The sequence below is a fragment of the Eumetopias jubatus genome, unplaced genomic scaffold, assembly GCF_037043125.1.
Source record: "Eumetopias jubatus isolate StellerSeaLion01/CBP00866 unplaced genomic scaffold, mEumJub1_p1.0 scaffold_12, whole genome shotgun sequence".
In the NCBI taxonomy this organism is placed as follows: Eukaryota; Metazoa; Chordata; class Mammalia; order Carnivora; family Otariidae; genus Eumetopias; species Eumetopias jubatus.
Genome location: NW_028274818.1, coordinates 3,814,757 through 3,831,417, shown reverse-complemented (window position 1 = coordinate 3,831,417; position 16,661 = coordinate 3,814,757). Strand labels below are relative to the sequence as shown.

The following is a 16,661-nucleotide window of genomic DNA, read 5'->3' as shown; positions in this document are numbered from 1 at the left end:
CACAGGCAGCAACCTCTTCGACCTCAGCCATGGCAACTTCTTCCTAGAAACATCACCAAAGGCAAGGGAAGCCAGGGCAAAAATGAACTATTAGGATTTCATCAAGATAAAAAGCTTTTGCACAGCAAAAGAAACAGTCCACAAAACCAAAAGACAACTGACAGAATGGGAGAAAATATTGGCAAATGACATATCAGATAAAGGGCTAGTATCCAAAATCTATAAAGAACTTCTCAAACTCAACACCCAAAGAACAAATAATCCAATCAAGAAATGGGCAGAAGACATGAACAGACATTTTTCCAAAGACGACATCCAAATGGCCAACAGACACATGAAAAAGTGCTCAACATCGCTCGGCATCAGGGAAATCCTAATCAAAACCTCCAAGAGATACCACCTCACACCCGTCAGAATGGCTAAAATTAACAAGTCAGGAAACGACAGATGTTGGTGGGGATCCAGAGAAAGGGAAACCCTCCTACACTGTTGGTGGGAAGGCAAGTTGGTGCAGCCACTCTGGAAAACTGTATGGAGGTTCCTCAAACAGTTGAAAGTAGAGCTACTATGCGATCCAGCAATTGCACTAGTGGGTATTTACCACAAAGATACAAATGTAGGGACCCGAAGGGGTATGTGCACCCCAATGTTTATAGCAGCAATGCCCACAATAGCCAAACTGTGGAAAGAGCCAAGATGTCCATCGACAGGTGAATGGATAAAGAAGAGGTGGTATATATGCACAATGGAATATTATGCGGCCATCAAAAGGAATGAGATCTTGCCATTTGCAACGACGTGGCTGGAACTGGAGGGTGTTATGCTGAGTGAAATAAGTCAATCAGAGAAAGACATGTATCATATGACCTCACTGATATGAGGAATTCTTAATCTCAGGAAACAAACTGAGGGTTGCTGGAGTGGTGTGGGGTGGGAGGGATGGGGTGGCTGGGTGATAGACATTGGTTAGGGTATGTGCTATGGTGAGCACTTTGAATTGTACAAGACTGATGAATCATGGATCTGTACCTCTGAAACAAATAATGCAATATATGTTAAGAAAAAAAAAGAAGAAGATAGCAGGAGGGGAAGAATGAAGGGGAGGGAGTCGGAGGGGTAGACGAACCATGAGAGACGATGGACTCTGAAAAACAAACTGAGGGTTCTAGAGGGAAGGGGGGGATGGGCTAGCCTGGTGATGGGTATTAAAGAGGGCACATTCTGCATGGAGCACTGGGTGTTATGCACAAACAATGAATCATGGAACACTACATCAAAAACTAATGATGTAATGTATGGTGATTAACATAACAATAAAAAATTACTAAAAAAACATAAATAAATGTGAGGGCCTCAGAAACTATTCTCTGATATTCAAGGCCTTGCTAGGTTGTAAGACAAAGACCTATATGTAAACATCTATTGGAGGAAATATTCGATACTAAAAATAACATATAGAGCCAAGAAATACTGCAGGCCCAAAGGTAAGTAAGAGCAGGAACTGAGCTTGATGAGGTGTGCCTATGTCTTCCACATAGATACAGCTCTGACTGAAGATGAGAGACAGGAAGCACATCAACATGGCAGAGGGAGGGAGGAGAGTGAACCGGGCAGTTCACTAAAGTATTTGTCTTCAAGGGTAAGATAAAGAAATGAGCAAAAACAGAAGTACAAGAAAGGAGAATATAGAAATGTCATAAATGTAATTGAGGATAGCAGAAACAAAACCATACATGCTAATCATCAATATATACATAAATGGCCTAACCAGTTAACTGACAAATTTAGTCAAATTGCATTTATGGAAAAAAAAACCCCTGCATTTATGAAATCTGCCAATAGAGTGTTAAGAAAATATTACTTAAAGGTGGGAAAGTGAAAGAAAAATATTTTATCGTGCAAAGAGTAACTAAAAGAAAACCAGTTATCTATACTAGTGTAGCTTTAAATAGACCTGAAGATAAAAGGTACCACCAGAGATTAACATAACAATACAAAAATTTAAGGAAAAAAAAAGTATCACCAGAGTACCACACAATGACAAAGGCTGACCTCCTAGGGAAACAAAACAGTTGTAATTGCGTATTTGCCTGCTAATAGTAAATATATATTATTGTTACTTTATATTCCTTTATAGTGCTATACTACTACATATTATATTTTATAACATGATTTACATATTATAATATAAAAATTAAATTTGTAGTATTATGTAGCATGTTTCTCTTCACACATGTTTCTCTTCACACATCCAAACACATTTTATATACATGTGTACATATATATTATATTATTGTATATATAAATTTGAGAGAACTACAGGACAAAAACCTCACAGTTTTATGGTAGGAGATTTTAGCATATTTCTTAATTACTAAACAAGGTAAAAAAAATTCAGTAGAGATTTAGGAAATAGGACTAACATTATTAATAAACATAATTAACAAGTTTTATGTAACATACATAAAATTCTGAAATCAGCATCAAAAATCTCGCACTCTAATCAAGCACATACGGAATATTATTATACAGGCCATACAGAAAATCGCTCAACAATTCTGAAAGTCTATTTGTAACTGATTCTCCCTTCCTCTCCCCTATACTTTGCCACTAGAAAAAAAATCAGTAATTTTCAGGAAGGCAGACAGTAATGCTAAAAGGAACTGAAATAAAAGCTCTGGCGGTATAGTCTGAAGTATAATATAATAAATTGTCACAGGGCGCCTGGGTGGCTCAATCGTTAAGCGTCTGCTTTTGGCTCAGGTCATGACCCCCGGGGTCCGGGGATTAAGCCCCACATCGGGCTCCCTGCTCAGCGGGAAGCCTGCTTCTCTCTCTCCCACTCCCCCTGCTTGTGTTCCCTCTTTTGCTGTCTCTCTCTGTCAAAAAAATAAAAAAATCTTAAAAAAAATTAAAACTGTCTTAAGAGAGGTAAAGAAGTCATGTTTTTGAGTAACTGTGTCTGCGGAAGTGAAAGTTTTTCTGCTCTGTGCATGTATGTGTGTGAGTGTTTTCTAAAATCAGGATAAGACCATACAACGCAGCTTTAAACCCAGATGTATTTTTTACTTAATATTATGTTCTCATACTTTCCTCATGGCCCCAACTTGACTTCTGCCCAGAACTCTACCAAGGCCACCAAGAGTTTCATGGACACCACCTAGGGAAGAAAACCAAACCCTTTTTCTAAATATAACTCATGCCAATAGTCACCTGGGAAACAAATTTTAATGTCTTCTAAGGTCAAAATGCATCTGCCTTCGTGCAGGTGTCAGGTGTGGTGGGATAACCATGTCTGTTCCTTGTCTAGGTATTAAAGGATTAGAATCAAGCTACTAATGTTTTCATGTCTCCGACTATAGTTGATACCAGCCCCCCCCATCCAATTCTTCATACCTGAAGCCCCCTGGTTGCTTTGTGTTTAGCCAGCAGGGGCCCAGAGCTGCCCAAAGCCCACAGGGCCTCACCTTGCTGAAAATCTCCACGAGTCCGGATCCTGAGGTCTTCTTCAGAAATGCAGGAATCACTGCTTATTTTGCTTGAGGAGGAAGATAAATCAACAAAGCTCTCAGAGACTGAACTGCAGGCTGTGATAATCTCCTGAAGGGCAGAGGAAAAAGAAGTATTTTGAAAGATAACAAACACAGATGGCACTGCTTAGAGTCACTGAAAACTTCACTGGTGGTGGTTTCCTGAAACTGCACTGTGCCCTGGAGAGAGAAGTTGCAACACGATTTTGAGACACCTCCCCTCCCATGCTCTTAGCTTTCGATTTCATTAGTCAGAGAAAATAAACAGTTTCCTTCCTGTACTTAATCAAAATGAAAGATTATAGCAAAAGTATAATTGAGTTTTTGTTACAAATGTCGGTAGATGGAAGGAGTTCCAACATTAGAGCTCCAGCAGACTTACATGTGGGTCATTAGAAACCTATATTCCCGTAAATGACACTCAAATGTAAGAAAAATTACGATGAGTCACCAGGCTGCTTATCCCTCATTTCCTGTTCTCAGAGTGGTAGGAGGAGATGTTGGAAGAGGCATCTCTTTCTACCAGTACTTGACTGTACCTCCAGGAAGAGGGTAGGTCGGCTATGAAATCACTCTTGGTTTAAATAGTGCTGGAAGCACTCACCCAGTTAATAACTGACACACCTGGAGCTTGACAGACGTAGGTCATTACGAATATGTGAATCCTTCCTCAAAGATATAGCAAGGAAGTTACCCTCTCAACTATGTCTAGGCTACTTTACCTCACTAATAAAATTAATGATCACTCACATTTTCTGCATTATTCATGGAGAAAACACAGGTGGGTAGTAAGCTCATATCATGGCAGCATAAGCTTTTGTAATTTCTGGAAGAACACTGAACCTCTGGACTGAGAAGGGCTTGATAAACCTCTTGTTCTGTGGTGTTTTTTCTGTGAAGGACAGTGGATGCATTCCAGAGTACCATAAACAATGACATGTCAAATAAATGGCATCAATCAGCTGACATGATGGTTGAAACCCACCAGCCGATCTGCAAGTAGGATGAAGCCAGGGCTGGAAAAGGATCCCAAAGGATAGCTGGTGTTGGTGAATGATCCGAGGTCATCTAAAGAGAAGAAAGCTGATTATTTTAATCCAGACTATAGTAGTGGAGTGGATAGCTGAAGTCTAGATGTGGGAGCATCTGAAAGCATGAGTAAAGTCATGGGAAGGTGAGAGGGATCTGGCGGGATCTCCACAAGTACCTGTGGGTGTTCCCTCCTTCTTTTCAAGGCTGTAGGTTTTTATGGTGCAGGGAGCTGGTCTTAAGGTAATGGGTGGAGAGGGACATTAGGGAGGTCAGAGAGGACCCCATCCCAGAGATCAGAGGATAGGGGACACTGGAGGGAATGGCGATATCAGGATATTTTCCTGCTCCTTTTCTTGTCATCAGTTCATGTGGAATAACGTCCTTGTGACTCCAGCACGCAACACGCAGATAACTGTCATCAGTAAGGACAATTCAGAGCAATGTTCCATAATTCATTCAGTACGGTTGTAATTATAATAGATGAAACAACAGAATGTTAAAAGAAATGTGCATTTTCCTGACTTACAGGCAGTAGCCAAACAATTGGTGATTTATGCTGTCATGCAAAAAGCTCACTAGTAGAACATACAAGAACTCTTGATACAGAGAAAAATGGATACACTTACATGACTCTTTATTATCTGAAGTATTAATTCACATAGTCAAAATCCTCAGGAAAAGTCCCCACCGGATTAATGTCCTGTGGGCCAAACCTAATACACTCTCTGTTTTTGTGAATAAAGTTTTATTGGAACACAGGGGCGCCTGGGTGGCTCAGTCAGTTAAGCGGCTGCCTTTGGCTCAGGTCATGATCCCAGGGTCCTGGGATCGAGCCCCGCATCGGGCTCCCTCCTTGGCGGAGAGCCTGCTTCTTCCTCTCCCTCTGTCTGCCGCTCTACCTACTTGTGCTCTCTCTGTATGTCTGTTAAATAAAAATCTTTAAAAAAAAAAAAGGAACACAGATATGCTCATTGACTTATGCATTGTCTATGTCTGTCTTCATGATGCGACTGTGGAGCTGACTAGCCACAGAGCCTAAAGTTTCACTATATGGCTCTTTATAGAAAAAAATTTTTGTCAACTTGCACCCTAAGCCATCAGTCTAGGACATAGCAGAGGGAATCTAAGGAGAAAAGCAGAAGTAAGTAAAAGAAAATCACATCAGGAAACCATGATCAGGCCTTCTCAAATCCACACTGGGCCCATGGAGAACGGCTTAGTGATAAAGTTTGTGTCTAAAGTGTATAAATTGCTCCCTTTGTTTGTGCTCGGGGCTCAGACCTTTGCAGACCTCTCTCCTCTGAGCCCACCAGTGTTCAATAAACCTCCTATCCTCCAAGATCTCCAGGTGCTGCTTCCGTCAGGCAATCCAGTCCAGGTCCTGTAACATTTGGTTCCCTGACTGGGAAACCCAACAACGCTGGCCCATTGTTGCCCCTGGTTTGGGGGCAACGGCGGGGCGGTGACTGAATGAGGGATGATTGAAATGGAGAAGGCGCGCCCTGCCTGATTTTCGGCAGTCTCCCGCCCCGGTTACCTCAGGCCAACCCCGCTCCACTCTTCCCGCCAGACTTGAGGAGACTTGGCAGGTAAGGACCAGGTCCCAACACTGGATTCTGGTAAGGCCATGGGCTCCAGGACCCAGACAGGCCCACCCCCATTGGGGTGGAAGGGGAGCCTGATCACCTCCCAGAGACCTCTTAGAGCTCTCACAGATAGGGATTCCCAGGGAGGGAATGTAATAACTCTGGAGTGTGAATGTGTGAGTGAATGTGCAGTCTGACCTGGCTTGCTCAAGCAGACTGATTCTGTGACTCCACGGGTGGGCACCCTTAAGGTCCCCAGAAGCCTACAGAGTCTATGTGGGCCCATCTGTGATTCCATGGTGAAAGGCATACAGTCTATGGTGGCATCTGAATAGTTTCTGATCATAAGTCACAACAATGAGACCCCTACAGTTAAGCCTCACCTAAGCTCTTTCGGGACATGGCCAGACAGGCATCTGATTGGTCTCCTCACCTCAGGAGGCACCCCCCGCTTTGTCTGTCTCTGCCACTGCACATGGGGACATCACCATGGGGTCAGGGCAGAGTAAACCTATGGCTCTAGAGACCATGATCAAAAATTTCAAGAAGGAGTTTTTGGGAGACTATGGAGTCAGGATGAACCCCGGCAAGTTGAGAACCCTATGTGAATTGGAATGGACCACATTTGATGTTGGGTGGCCTTCAGAGGGGACATGGGATGCCCCAATGATTCATCGAGTATGGTGAGTTGTAACAGCAGAACCAGGACACCCTGACCAGTTTCCGTACATTGACTCCTGGCTAGGAGTTGTTCAGACCCTTCCCCACTGGGTGCAATTCACTTGAGTCTTAATCACCTCATCCAAGCAACCTAAAGAAAATCAGCAAATGCCCCAGTATCCACAAATCCTAGCCAGATATCCCAAGGATGAACCGACCCTGGCCCCACCGTATGTACCCCCAAGACCATCCACACCTGGCCCTTCAGCTCCAGACACTCTGCCACCATCGGTTTCACTGGTGCCCCCAGGCCCAGAAGATCCACTGGTGCCCCCAGGCCCAGAGGATCCACCAGCACCCCCAGGCCCAAAAGATCCACTATCTCCAGGACCAGCAACCAGGCTGTGCCCCAGGCTGGGTGCAAGTGCCCCCCAAATGCCAGTACGAGAGACACAGGAACCCAAGAGTCACGATGAAGATGGGACGGTCCAACCCGGCTGTTCCATGATGTATTATCAGCCCTTCTCCACCACCGACCTCCTCAACTGGAAACATAACACCCCATCCTACTCTGAGAAACCACAGGCTATAGTAGACCTCATAGAATCCCTCTTCCAGACTCATCGGCCAACCTGGGAAGACTGCCAACAGTTACTCCACACCCTGTTTAACACAGAGGAAAGGAGGAGAATAATGAAAGGTGCACAGCAGTACCTGGAAGAGCACGCACCAGCGGGAGTCATCCACCCTGCTGCCTGGGCTAATATGGCCACACCTGAAGAGCGCCCAGCATGGGACTTCACCACAACTGAGGGACAGGCCCACATCTGCTGGTACCAGGAGGCCCTCCTCCGGGGAATCTGGGCAGGAGCTAAGAAACTCATGAACATGACTAAGGTACCCTCGGTCACTCAACAACCAGGGGAGTGCCCCGGGGACTACTATGAAAGGCTATGTGAAACCTACAGGATATATGCTCCATTTGACTCTGAGGCACAGAGTCAATGTTGGAAAGCCCACAGATGGTAAGCACCTCCTTCATGGCTTAGGCCGCCCCAGACATCAGAGAAAAACTTCAGAAACTAGAGGGTTTTGTCAGGATGAATATCACCCAACTAATAGAGATTGCCAATAATGTCTACATGAACAGGGAGGTCACAGCTGAATGGGAAGCTGACAAAAAGATGAAAAAGAAAGTCAGCCTCCTCGCCGCCACCCTGAAAGAAAAGGACAACACAAAGATGGGGAGACCCCAACCACCGAAAGTGGGGAAGCCCAGAACCCCCTTGGCAAGGGATCAATGTGCCTACTGTAAAGAGAAAGGGCATTGGAAAAATGAATGTCCCAACCAGGGAAAGGCTCAAAAGCTCAACCGCTACAAGGAAGAACCCCGAGAGGAGGACCTCATAAGCCTTGTGGGAATGGACTCAGACTGAGGGGGACTGGGCTCCTTCCTCCTTGGAAAGGAGGAAATGAGCCCACAGTCAAAATGAAGGTGGGGGGCCAACCAGTGACTTTTATGGTTGATACTGGGCCGAGAACTCTTGTCACCTCCCCAGTGGCACCTTTCATCAAAAGGACTGCGACCGTCCTTGGGGCCACCGGGATGTGGGCAATACAACAGCCCTTTTGCCAGACTCACCAGTGTGAACTCGGGGGCACAAGGTCCAACATGAATTCCTTTATCTGCCTGATTGTTCCAGCCCTCTCCCGGGCCGAGACATACTCTCCAAGCTTAGGACTCAAATAACCATTGAGCCCACAGGACACACGAGCCTCTGATTGAACCCAAGGCAAGAGGAGATGGGGTCTCTAATACTAGCAATTACCATGCCAAGGGAAGAAGAATGGAGGCTATTCTGTGCCCAGGCCCAACCTAGCAGCCTGCCGGAGTTCAAACTTGCCTTCCCTTCAGTATGGGCTAAAAACAACCCATCTGGACTAACCCAGAATCAGGCCCCTAACATTGTTGAACTGATCCCAGGAGCCCAACCTCAGAGGCAAACGCAATACCCCCTTCCACAAGAAGCTAAGATCAGCATCCAAGAACATCTGACCAAACTCAAAGAAGCAGGTATTCTAGTCAAGTGCCAGTCAGCCTGGAATACCCCACTCCTGCCAGTCAAGAAGCCGGGAGGGGGATACTGACCAGTTCAAGACCTAAGGCCATCAGCAAGGTGACCATCTCTCTGCACCCAGTGGTCCCGAATCCATACACCTTCCTTGGCCAAATCCCAGGGTCGGCCAGATGTTTCACTTGCCTAGATTTGAAGGATGCCTTCTTCTGCCTCCACTTAGCCCCCAGAGCCAGCCACTGTCTGCCTTTGAATGGACTAATCCTGATACAGGGCGCCAGATGCAACTGACTTGGACGCGCCTCCTGCAGGGGCTTAAAAACTCACCAACCCTCTTTGGGGAAGCGCTGGCCATGGACCTCGCCTGCTTCCCAAGAGAGGCCACCTGATGCACCCTCCTCCAGTATGTGGATGACCTCCTCCTCACCAGTGACACACAAGAAGACTGCACAAAAGGCACAAAGGCCCTCCTACAGCTCCTGTCAGACTCGGGATACCGAGCCTCATGGAAGAAGGTGCAAAGCTGCCAACAACAGGTCTGATACCTCAGTTTCCTTCTCACCCAAGGGAAAAGAGAACTAGGGCCAGAGAGGAAAATGGTCATCATCTTCCTGCCACAGCCCCAGACAAAAAGGGGCCTACGAGAATTCCTGGGGGCTGCAGGATTCTGCCACATCTGGATGCCTGGGTTCTCGGCAATAACAAGACCCCTTTATGATCTCTTAGGAGGACCAGATCGAGAACCCCCTGCCTGGACTGAGGAAGCAGAAGCCGCTTTCACAGAGATAAAGATTATTCTGGGGTGGGCACCAGCCCTGGGCCTACCAGATGTAGAAAAACCCTTCAATCTCTTTGTGCATGAAAAGGAAAAAATAGTGCTCAGGATACTCACCCAGACTGTTGGACCCTGGCAATGGCCAGTTGCTTACCTGTCAAAGAAGCTGGACCCCGTGGCAGCAGGATGGCCGCTGTGCCTCAGGGCCCTGGCAGCCACAGTCCTGCTCATCAAGGAGGTGGACAAACTTACCCTGGGGCAAGAACTTAATGTCAAGGTCCCTCATGCAGTTGTGTCCCTCATGAACGCACAGGGACACCGCTTCCTTTCCAACTCTCAGCTAGCACAATGCCAAGGTCTCCTCTGCAGAAACCTGTGGGTCATCCTCAGAACGGTAAGGACATTAAATCCAGCAACCCTTCTCCCCAAGGAAGAGGGGAAACCAGACCACGACTCCTCCGAGGTGACTAATGAAGTGTACACGAGCTGTCCAGATCTGCAGGATCAAGCCATAAAGAATCCAGAGCTCACGCTGTTAAGTGATGGCAGCAGTTACCTACAAGAGGGTGCCCGGGTTATGCAGTAACCACAACCACTGAAGTCCTAGAAGCTAAGGCATTACCAACTGGATGGTCAGCTCAACAGGCTGAATTATATGCCTTAGTCCGAGCCCTCACCCTTGGTGAAGGCAAACGAGTCAATGTCTATACTGATTAGGTACATATACATGGAGCATTCTACAAGGAAAGGGGCCTCTTAACCGCAGCAGGAAATGTTATCAAGAACAAGGAGATACTGAGACTCCTCGAAGCCATCTGGCTTCCAAAGGAAGTAGCAATCCTGCACTGTAGGGGACACCAGAAAGGAGATGACCCCATAGTGTGGAGAAATCGTCTGGCAGATGAGGCAGCCGAGACTGCAGTGGTGAGGTGAGGACATGGACAGAGCCCCTTCCCTCACCATGGCCCTAACACACCTGGAAGAAGTCCCTCCACCCAGTTACACTAAAAAGGAGAAGGAATGGGCCATGGCTAAGGGAGCCACCCTGACTGAAAAGGGATGGTGGATGATGCCAGAAAGGCACATCTTTGTTCCAACAGCAACTGGAGGGCATCTAATCAAGGAATACCACCAACTCACTCATCTGGGAAAAACTGCATTAGAGGTACTTCTCAAGAAGCACTACTACATCAGTCAGCTGCCAGCACTATGCCGAGCAACGAGGGAATGATGCATGGCAAGTGCTAAAAATAATGCTTGGTCTGCACCACAGCCCCCTCCAGGTGTCCAGAGGATGGGAGCAACCCCCTTCAAAGATCTAGAGGTAGACTTCACAGATGTGCAGCCGAGCAGGGGGTTCAGATATCTCCTAGTAATAGTATGCACATACTCTGGGTGGGTTGAAGTTTCCCGACCAGGATGGAGCAAAGCCGGGAAGTAGCTAAAGTCCTCTTGTGGGAGATCGTGCCCTGGTTCGGTCTGCCATTAACAATCCATAGTGACAATGGACCCACATTTGTGGCAGACATTGTACAGGTCTTGACCAAATATCTCAACATCACCTGGAGACTCCACACTGCTTATCAGCCCCAAAGGTCAGGGGAAGTAGAGCGAATGAATCGCACCCTCAAGGGAACCTTAGCAAAGTTTTGTCAGGAGACTAACCTCCCATGGCTGAATCTGTTACCCCTAGCTCTCCTGTGTGCTTGCTGCATGCCTGGGACATTAGGTTTCTCCCCATTCGAATTAATATATGGACAGTCTCCCCCATGCTTGGGAAGTCTTCCAGGAAACTTGCATCAGGTTGGAGATAAAGGGATAAAGGAGCAGCTTCAGGCCCTGGGGGCCACCCTAAATAAATTACAAAAGTACACCATTGAGAGGGCCCCAATCTCCTTAGGGTCTCAGGTACACTCCTTCCAGAGAGGGGACTCAGTTTGGGTCAAAGATTGGAAGAAAGACCCCCTCAAACCACAGTGGACAGGGCCCCACACTGTTGTTCTAACCTCCCCTACTGCCCTCAAGGTCTCAGGTGTCACCCCGTGGGTCCACCACTCCCGAGTGAAGAAAGCTCATCATTCAGATGAGGAGCCGTGCCAGTGGAGAGTCCAGCCAGACTTCATGAACCCACTCCGGCTTCACCTTCAAAGAGACCCCACCGACTGATGGACACCTGCTCACCGTGGTATCTGGCTCTGATTGGTGTGATTTCCCTCATCTTGGGAGTTGGACTCCACACTGTTGACCGGGCTGGACTTTCTCCCAGAGGCTTACTATTGTCATTGTTTATTGGGTGTCCCTAGGGTGTATTACTGCACTTACTTGTCCACAGGTTTCATCTGCTGATGGGTTAACCATGATGGCTCCCTCTACCTAAGGTCATAGATCCCACTTTTACTGGCCCTCTGCTGTCTACTCCTGAGCGCATTTCACCATGGTTTTCCCGGCCCCATTCAGTCCTGGTCTTCTGCTACCTGGTGTGCTCTTCCTCCTCAGTGCCTCTAGCTTGCCCAGCCAGGCAAGGGGGGCAAACTCTTGTATCACTGTTACTGGCAAATGGACTTTTCAGCTTATCCCCCTCAATCCTGCACCAGTGCCCCCACTAACTTCTTCCACTGGGGTGGGCACACACCAAGGGTTAACCTCCATTTTGATGGATTCCAGCTTCTTGATACCTCCTGGGAACCTCATAGACGGTGTTCCTACCATAGCCCTCACTCAGGTTACTGGCTGGTAGATATCTACATCTGTGGGGGCCCTACGCCTCAACAGCCAAACACCTGCCCTCACTTCTGCTTGCAATCCTGGGGATGTAAGTCATGGGTGGCAACTTGGCCGAGAATGGAACGATGCTCCACCAGGTGGTGGCACCTCAAACAGTGCAGTGACATCTGGATTTCCTTGTCATGCAATGCCACCCCATCCTCTTGCTCTAACGATCACTGTATACCTCTCACCCTCTCAGTCTTAGAACCCAGTGCCACATTATGGGCTACAGGAATCATTCTCCTGTTGGGCCAATATCACCCTATGGGAACCAACCCCATGGCCAAGTTTATGATTAAGTTGATGTTCACTCCAAGCCTTACAGTCAACCCCCAGAGTCAGACAGAAAATAACTTGCCCTGGCACATCCCTGGGTCCCCCATCCACACGCAGCAAGCATCTATAGTGCAACCATTAGGTATGATTAACGCCTCCCACCAAGTGCTTAACCACTCGAATCCACCCTTAGTGTCTGACTGCTAGATCTGTATAAAGCCCGGTCCTGACACTGGATTGGTGTCATCCCCAACCAGTCTACCATGCCACCTCCCACCTCAGCACTGGGGACCTCAGATTATCCCTTTCTGGCTCCAGTACCGCTGTATGGCAACTCTTCCTCTCCCATCATGGGCCACAGTCAGGTCTGTGCGCCTAACAACACTTTTCTGGCTTGTGATCAAGGTGTATACATCTGCATCACCCCGTACGATCAATCATGCACGTTTGTCAGTCTCCTACCCGATCTTTCAGTCCTCCCTGGGAGTGATGCCCCACTCATATGGAGACCTCTTAGCCACCCTCGATGCTCCCCTGTGGCTGTCCCTCTTATTGTGAGCCTGCTGGCTGCATCAGGTGTTGCCTTCAATGCCACTGTCGGGATGTCTCAGATACAGTACCGGGGTTAACTCAACAACTCACAGTGGATTTTTCCGCCCTCACTCAGTCAGCCCTGGCCCTGCAGTGCCAGCTGGATTCACTGGCCTCAGTGGTCCTCCAAAACAGGCGTGGGCTCGACTTACTCACAGCTGCACAAGGGGGGCTCTGCCTCTTCTTACAGGAGGAATGTTGTTTCTATGCTAATGAGTCAGGGGTGGTCCAAGAAACTCTGACCCATTTACAGGAACGAGTACATTGCTGGTGGGAAACACTCCAGCAGACAATTTGGTGGGATACCCTCTCACAATGGCTCCCTTGGTTCGCCCCTCTCGTTGGCCCCTTCCTATTGCTTCTCCTCATAGTAGCATTTGGTCCTTGTATTTTTAATGCCCTTACTAGGTTTATTACTACTCAAATTGCTAAAATCAGACTCCATTTACTCCTTACTCATTATCGCCCTTTAGAAGATGAAAATCATGCCCTCTAAACTAGTTGTTTAAAGGGGCATCAAAGGGGGGAATTATAAGGAAAATCTGTGTCCTAAGATGGCCGACCAAGCCAGCGAGAGAGTCCCAGTCCTTGCCCTGGGGCTCTTCTGGGTTATTCTCCCTGCTCTGCTTCCCCCACACACCAATCCGGGTTCTCCCTGCTCTGCTTCCCCCGCGCACCAATCAAGGTTCTTCTCCTTGCCCTGCCACAAGTGCCAAGTATGCAGAAGTAGAAGTGTATAAATTGCCCCCCTTTGTGAATGGGGCTCAGACCTTTGGAGACCACTCTCCTCTGAGCTTGCTGGCATTAAATAAACCTCCTATCCTCCAAGATCTCTGGGTGCCAATTGGTTTTTGTTGGGCGATCCAGGCCAGGTTCCATGACATCAGGAGAAAGCAAACCTTCGATGCTTTGATCTTGGCTTTCCAGCCTCAAGAACACTGAGAAAATAGATTTCTACTGTGTAAGCCATCCTGCCCCCCCCCCCCCAGTCTGTATATTTTGTTAGGGCAGTTCTAGCAAAGGAATCCAGGAAGAGTGGCAAAATCCTTATGCTAAAGAGCTGGAATAAAGCCTGCTAGAGTGGGAGGCTTGGGTGTCTTGATTTATGAATTTGCGGGACCACTGCTCACCCAAACAACATGGTTTCTCAGGGAAGTTGACTTCTTCCAAGGAAATGAAAAGCGTGATAGAGGTTTACATGTGCAATCAGTCCTCTATCGCTGAGAAGAAGCACGTGGTTCCAGGAGGCACTATCACTTATTACATAGTGCTAGATTCAATTTTTAAGTATTTAATAAATGATGTTTACATTTACATTCATGAGAGATGTTGGCCTTTATCTCTCCTTTTGCTTGATCTTTATCTAATTTTGGTATGATGGTGATGTTGGCATTTCTAAAAGTATGTGTTTAAGATTAGTAATAATTCCTCTTTAGCTGTTTGCTAGAATTCATCAAGTGTTTATTCCCAGAGCTTTTATTGTGGAAAGATTTTTGTTACAAATGAATTTCCTTGCATAGATATAGGGACATTCAGATGTTCCATTTCTTTATGAGGCAGTTTCAGTAAGCTGTGTCTTACAGGAATTTTGTCCATTGGATCTTAGTAACCAAAGCTACTGTCCTAAAGTTGTTCAAGTATTCTCTTTATTATCTTTTAAATATCCGTAGGATCTGCAGTATCACCAGAAGTGGCCATTTCTATCATCTCCATATTGGACATGAGCAGTCCCGCTAGACAGACTGTCTCTGAGGAAGGATATGCAGGGAAGCCAGAAGTCCAGAGGGGAGGTGAAAGGAGTCCAGAGGGCCTGAACCTTCTGGCACATGCAGCCAGAGTGAACATTAAGCACAGTTCAACACTGAAAGTGTGTTTACTTTGTTCCTATTACCAGATAAATCATGTCTTGCTTTCAACAAAACATTATGGGGCTTGTCAACAGACAAGGAAAAACAGTCTGAAGAGAGAAAACCAGCATCAGAGCCAGATTCAGATATGACATCAATGTTGAAGTTATCAGACAGGGAATCCAAAATAACTATGATTAATATGGCAAGGCCTTGTATTCACTTCTAGGCATGCCATGAAAAAAATCCCACACACTGGTGGCTTAAATAACAGAAATTTATTTTTTCACAGTTCTGGAGGCTGGAGTCCAAGATCGAGGTATCAGCAGGGTTGGTTTCTTCAGAGGACTCTCTCCTTGATGTGCACATGGCCACCCCCTTCACAGGGTTGACCCTCTGTCCTTGTACTGCTGATATCTCTCTTTGTGTGTCCACATTTTCTCTACTTATAAGAACACCCATGAGACTTAGACTTAGGGTGGGTTAGGGACCCACCCATGACCTCATGTAGCCTTAATTGCCTCTTTAAAGGCTCTATCTACAAATAAATTGCAAGGTACTGCCTGTTAGGGCTTCAACATAGGTATTTTGGGGGTGTGGGGCCACGTTAGCCCATGGCAGGGCTCTGATGGAAAAAGTAAAAAACATGCAAACATAGGTGGGTGCTATAAACAGAAAGATGGAAACTAAGAAAGAATCAAAAGGAAAATCAAGAAATAAAAAATGTTGTGACAGAAAAGAAAGGTATTCAGTAGAGTGGACACAAACAAAGAAAGGATCAGTGAGCTTAAATAGGTCAATAGAAACTTCTTACACTGAAATGCAAAGAGAAGGGCTCCTGGGTGACTCAGTCATTAAGTGTCTGCCTTCAGCTCAGGTCATGATCCCACAGTCCTGAGATCGAGCCCCACATCGGGCTCCCTGCTCAGCGGGAAGCCTGCTTCTCCCTCTCCCACTCCCCCTGCTTGTGTTCCCTCTCTTGCTATGTCTCTTTCTGTCAAATAAATAAATAAAATCTTTAAAAAAAAAGAAATACAAAGAGAAAAAGAAAGAAATAAAAACCAGAATGTCCAATATTTATGACATAACATCATAAGATGCACATATGCATAATTGGAAAAACAAAAGGTAAAGAAAAAGGCACTGGAACAGAAAAATATTTAAAAGAATGATGGCAAAGAAATCTCTAAGATCAATGACAGACACAGAACCATAGATACAGGAAGTTCAGACAATGTCAAATATGATAAATACCAAAAATTCACACCTAGGCATGTCATTTTCAAATGACAGAAGACAAAAGACAGAGAAAATCATGAAAGACATCAAAGAAAAATACAACACCCTGTCTACAGAGGAACAAAGATAAGAATGTCATGGACTTCTTATCAGAAATGTTGAAGAAGAGGGTGAAATGAAATATTTAAAATGTTGAAGAAAAAAACATATCAATCTAGAATTCTGTATCCACAAATATTATCCTTCAAAAGTGAATAAGAAATAAAGGCTTTCTTAGCCAAACA

At 46.2% G+C, this 16,661-nt stretch overlaps 1 protein-coding gene across 4 annotated transcripts in view; it reads right to left on the bottom strand.

Annotated features, from left to right (window-relative positions):
- The window catches only part of LOC114199139 (interferon-activable protein 203-like), a 61,082-nt gene extending 57,365 nt beyond the window's left edge, over positions 1–3,717 (bottom strand). For 3 of the 4 annotated variants that reach the window (XR_015766511.1, XM_028090930.2, XM_028090933.2), the window contains exon 1: positions 3,468–3,717. The gene's annotated coding sequence lies outside the window, so the exon portion shown is untranslated. Of the gene's footprint in view, positions 1–3,396 lie in introns of all 4 variants that reach the window. The other variant, XM_028090931.2, reaches the window with a different exon arrangement.
- Positions 3,718–16,661: the final 12,944 nt, after the last annotated feature.